Raw genomic sequence first — 6,219 nt, forward strand, 5'->3', positions numbered from 1 at the left:
ATCAAGAAAATAATTCTTAAAATATAGGAGACTATATATTACTATTTCAAAATTAACCCTTGACCTTTGACCATATGACCTCCAAATCAAGAGGGGTCATCTTCTCCTGAAGATGTATCAGTGTACCAAGTTTGATGTCTTTCAAGCAAAGGGTTCTCAAGATATTAAGTGGACAATATATTCCTATGTCCAGTTTGACCATGTGACCTCAAAATCAAAGGGGGTCATCTTCTCTTGAAGATGTACCAGTGTACCAAGTTTGATATCTGTCGAGCAACGGGTTCTCAAAATATTGAGTGGACAGTATATTCCTATGTCCATTTTGACCACGTGACCTCAAAATTAGTAGTAGTTATCTTCTGAAAATGTACCAGTGTACCAAGTTTGATGTTTGTCAAGCAAAAGGTTCTCAAAATATTGAGTGGACATTGTATTCCTTTGTCCAGTTTGACCTTTGACCATATGACCTCAAAATCAATAGTAGTCATCTTCTCCTAAAGATGTATCAGTGTACCACGTTTGATGACTGTCAAGCAAAGGATTCTCAAGATATTTAATGGACAGTGTCTTCCAATGTCCAGTTTGAACTTTGACCATGTCACTTCAAAATCAAAAGGGGTCATCTTCTCCTGAAGATGTACCAGGTTTAATGTTTGTCAAGCAAAGGGTTCTCTAGACATTGAGCGGACAGTATATTCCTATGTCCAGTTTGACCCTAGACCATATGACCTCAAAATAAAAAGAGGTCATCTTCCTCTGAAGATATACCAGTGCACCAAGTTTGATGTCTTTCAAGCAACGGGTTCTCAAAATATTGAGTGGAGAGTATATTCCCATGTCCAGTTTGACCTTTAACCATGCGACCTTAAAATAAATGGTAGTCATCTTCTCCTGAAGATGTATCAGTGTACCAAGTTTGATGTCTGTCAAGCAAAGGGTTCTCAAAATATTGAGCGGACAGTATATTCCTATGTCCAGTTTGACCCTTGACCATGTGATCTCAAAATTAACAGTAGTCATCTTCTCCTGAAGATGTACCAGTGTACCAAGTTTGATGACTGTCAAGCAAAGGATTCTCAAGATATTTAATGGACAGTGTCTTCCTATGTCCAGTTTGACCTTTAACCATGTGACCTCAAAATCAAGAGGGGTCATTTTCTCCTGACTCCTGAAGATGTACCAGTGTATCAAGTTTGATGTCTGTCAAGCAAAGGGTTCTTTGGACTTTGAGTGGTCAGTATATTCCTATGTCCAGTTTGACCCTTGACCTTGACCATGTGACCTCAAAATCAATAGGGGTTATCTACTCCTGAAGATGTAGCAGGTTTGATGTTTGTCAAGCAACGGGTTCCTAAGACATTGAGTGGTCAGTATATTCCTATGTCCAGTTTGACCTTTGATCATGTGACCTCAAAATCAAAAGGAGTCATCTTCTCCTGAAGATGTATCAGTGTACCGAGTTTGATGTGAAGCAAAGGGTTCTCAAGATATTGAGCGGACAGTGTCTTCCTAAGGCCAGAGTAGATTAATCCTTGACCTTTGACCTGAAAAAACAATAGGGGTCCTCTTCTACTCATAACCAACCCACATATGAAATATCATTACGATCAAGTGAATAGTTCTCAAGATATTGAGCGGACAACATGTGGTCTACCGACCGACCTATCGACTGACAGGTTCAAAGCAATATGTCATTCTTCTTTGAAGGGGGGCATAATAATAAAATGAAGATCATACAAACAGAGTGGAAACATTATCCCCAAAACCTAAAAATATATTTGGCACACTGATTTTGACTACGGTTAACTCGTTACCTGATGAAGATATAGGACTCACGACGGGTGTGACCGGTCGACAGGGGATGCTTACTCCTCCTAGGCACCTGATCCCACCTCTGGTATATCCAGGGATCCGTGTTTGCCCAACTCTCTATTTTGTATTGCTAAAAGGAGTTATGAGGTTGATCACTGTTCTCACTGTTCATTATCTTCACCTTTATTTGAGAGTTGTTAAGAAAATCTCATTATTCTAAAAATAATAATTAATATTCCACTGAAATTATCACTGGGTAAAATTGAGCAGTTTAAAAATCTTGTAAACTGAATGCAAATACATACACCATTTGTTGTATTATAATGAAGTAAAACCAGCAATCTTATAAATATATAGAATGATTGAAAACAGAAGATTTTGCAGGTACATGTACGTCCCTGAAACGTTCTACTTTACCATTTTTCCGTTCGCTCACCGTTCGTTCACCATTCGCTCACCGTGCGTTCAGCGTTCGTTCACCGTTCGTTCACCGTGCGCTCTCCGTTCACAGTTTTGCGTTCAGCGTGCGCTCACCGTTCACAAAGCGTTCAGCGTGCGCTCACCGTTCGTTCATCGTTCAGTCTTTTCATTGTCATTCGGAACACCAAAGTGAAAGGACCAATCTTGATAGCAAGGCGAAAATGAAAATTGAACATGTGCGTAAGAGTGGAAGGAGACTTTCTTACTATATCAGAAATTTAATTTTGAAGTACAAAATGTCAGGAGTGTCCACTGTGAATGCCGAAAGGTTCATTTGAGCTTTTGTTAAAAAAAAACCCCAAACTTCTAAATGAGAGACGAATATACATGTAAGAGCTTGTCGTTATGAATTTAACCCAAGTACAAAAAATAAGGCAGTTTCAGGTAATGAAAACCTCTTCCCCTGTGTTCAAGATTTAGCATTTACAAGTTCGGGCAAAAGCACAAATTATTATAATTATTTTGTATTGCTTGACAACAGTTTTAAACAAGTCACCCCCCCCCCCCCCCCCCCCACTTTGAAAAATAAAAACAAACGATGCTACATAATGTACATTGTACCGTATGTACGTGTCAGAATGTCAAACTGATGTAGCTATTTTTACGCCTATATATATGAAAGACATTGTCAATAAACTGATATTTAGTACTCTTGCCAAATTGAAACTTTTGTAACATTTGTCCTTAATGCAAAGATGTAATTGTTTATCTTGTACGTTTCTCCATTAGCCTTTAAACATTCTATGGGTAGTTCAGTACAATAAACAGTTTTATCTACATCAAATATATACAAATATTGCACGATCTGAATGCAATCTATGGTCACATAAATAATAAAAATAGTAAGTTTTGTACTTACATGTGCATAAATTCTAGGATTATTTCCTCGGGTCGATGTAGCTGCGACAAATGAATGACGCAAAATCTAAGTAGGAATATTTAATACTGTTAGGATTGTTAAGGTGTTGACACAGGGTATACCGTCCGTATTGTTTGTTTACTGCATCTATCTTGACTCCTTTCGGGGGGGGTGGGTGTTTGTTAATTACAGGTATCCCAAACGATCGAGCTCGTAAAGTTTGAAGCCATACATGAACACCTGTAAATTCTGGATGTCACTACGCATATAGACTATAGTGTTTTCCTTTTCACATGCATTGTATATATATTATACCCATGCATTAAACGTATCTGTACACGTAATGGTACATGTATACACAATGTACATACGAAATTTGCTTTTGTTTGTGTAATGACTGTTGCGTGTATTAATGTACAAATTGCGATAATTTCATGAAATATATACATGTGATGTATACTCGGTACTTGTACAAAAATATATTACATTGAATATATCCAGAACTGTAAAATACGGTGTCCGGTTTATTTCATTTTTTATTAATTGATGAAATATACATGTACATGTATTTTATTACTTAATTATGAAATAAGTAAAATCCCAGGGAAAAATCCGAAACATTCCTAGTAAATAGACCATTTTGCGTTCAGCATGCGCTCAGCGTTCGTTCACCGTTCACTTTGCGCTCTGCGTTCGCTCACCGTTCACCAAATTGCGTTCACCGTTCACTCTGCGTTCGTTCACCGTTCGCTCTGCGTTCGTTCACCGTGTGTTCACGGTTCGCTCACCGTTCAAGTGGGAAAGAAGAACGTTTCAGGGACACAGGGCACATTCATGCACATAATGTCATTCAATCACATAAAACAAAGTGACATGCAATCAAGAAAACAATGGAATATTTTATTACTTAAATGATCACAACAATAATGTATGTAAACACATATCATATACATGTAGTCAACTATTCGTCGTCGGCTAGAGCGTTGCAGCAGCAGACAGAAATGTTGATGTTTTGATTTTCTTGGATTCGTAGTCATCCCATAAAGTGTGTTAAGTCGTCCTTGGGCTCGTCAGTAGGTCTCTCGTTGGTAGGTCTCTCGTCGGTAGGTCTCTCGTTGGTAGGTCGTCGGTAGGTCTCTCGTCGGTAGCGACGAGGTAGTTCTAGCAGTTTCATCGTGATGGTGACGAACCCTGCTTCTTCCTTCAATGCTGGGACCAAGCGGTAAAAGTGAAGTTGGTTCCCTCTAGCTTTTCTAATGAAACGACGAGGCCAACCTGAAATGAAATGAACGTTTTTTTCTTTTTAAAATTGTGTATAAATTGCGGAGTATTTTTATTTCAAGAATACAATGTAAATGCATTTTGACGAATTTTGAAAGAAAAATAATACCTGTGGTTTATACTGGTTGCCTGAAGACGGACCACTACATGACATTCCAAATACTGCTGTGCATCCAAGTAAGTCACTTCCTGAGTGGTTTGGTGTTCGCAGCTGCGCTGAGATTGTTGAAGACTGGAATGATGCGAGTTGGTGTAAGATAGGCAAAGCAGCTTCCGAATGAAATGGTGGGTTGTCTTACGCTGATGGTAAGTAGTACGACGTCCTAGGTTGCCGACTTTCCTCACCACTGCTTGGGTACAGTGAAAATAACAATCATTTATGTCGGCTCTGGAAATGTAGGCTGTATAGAACGCAAGGTCGCAGCCTCGAAATCTAGAGTGAAGGACTGGACATGAGCAAAAGGAACGAGTGTCTTCACATGCTGTAATACCTAGAAAAAAGACATGATTTTGTTTTCTAAACGTTCAAAATAAAAACAAATTAGATTTTAATTAATACCTAGAGTGCCAAATATACGCATCTCACCGTGTCTTTCTTTTTTCTTTTGACGACTAAATATCAAAACGAAGAGAAGAGAGACTTGCTTCAAGAAATCATCTTTTTGTAGGAATGTGTGGATGGAAAACAGCTAAACGAATGGGTGGCGGACGACCTCTAAGGTGTCGTCAACTTACCATGTCCGTGTCGTCTCGATGATGTTGAGTTGGGTTCTACTGGCAAACAGAAAATGTCCGGCTGAATCAACATGCAAATCATCCCTTAAAAAGTTGCCATCGTCCAAGTAGTCATGATCGTTATTAAAGTTGAGGTTGCTAGTTCTGAGGATCGCATCTTCTGTCGCAATCGATTGGCTGCTCTGATCAATAGGGACGGTTTAAGTAGACTGAGGTCAGTGGCGGTAAGGATATCGTGCATCTTCAGGTCAACGATGTCTCCTGCTGACTGGTAAGGGGCAACTGCTGCAGCTGTTAGTACTTCTGCATATATCTTGGCCTTCTTCACCAAGTCCGAGTCCGCTACATGCTGATGTGAGTTGGGTCCAGGTTTGAAGAAGTCTCCCTGTTGGGTAACAGTCGTCTTACACCAGGGGTCCGTGTTTGCCCAACTATCTATTTAGTATTGCTTATAGGAGTCATGAGATTGATCACTGTTCGTTGTCTTCACCTTACACTATAATGAATTACTTTTGACGCTACACCCCAATACGTAAGGGGTACTATAGCTTTCTTTGGGTTTGAATGGTAAAAGTCACACACATAATAATTATGCAATCCTTTTTGTCTGGAAATGTGTTTTACCTTTTTCTCTAAAATTATTACACATCTGTCATTTAATATATGCTAATATTCAAAGTTAAATACATTTACTACGAAGGCTTTTCGATATGAAATGTGTATTGTACCACAGTGCGACAACGCTTTGCATGATTTCGTGGATGATGATACTCTTGAATAGCTTTATTCAATACCTTTTCAACGGTACAAACACGAGCCTTCAGCTCCACATAGTTTTAAACTTATAGTCATTTCAATAGAGCCAGTCGTTGACCACTGTTGTAAAAATGGTTGGGAAACGGGTTGAGAATATTGAAGAAATTGGAGCTTATATAAAAATTCGTACAAAACTCGGTCTTTCGGTAATGCAGATTTTTACTGAATTGGGGGAAGTTTATGGGTTTGTTAAGGTATCTTATGAGACAGTTCGTAGGTGGAGAAAAAAAAATTCT

This window comes from Ostrea edulis, chromosome 1 (genome assembly GCF_947568905.1).
Source record: "Ostrea edulis chromosome 1, xbOstEdul1.1, whole genome shotgun sequence".
Taxonomy (NCBI): domain Eukaryota; kingdom Metazoa; phylum Mollusca; class Bivalvia; order Ostreida; family Ostreidae; genus Ostrea; species Ostrea edulis.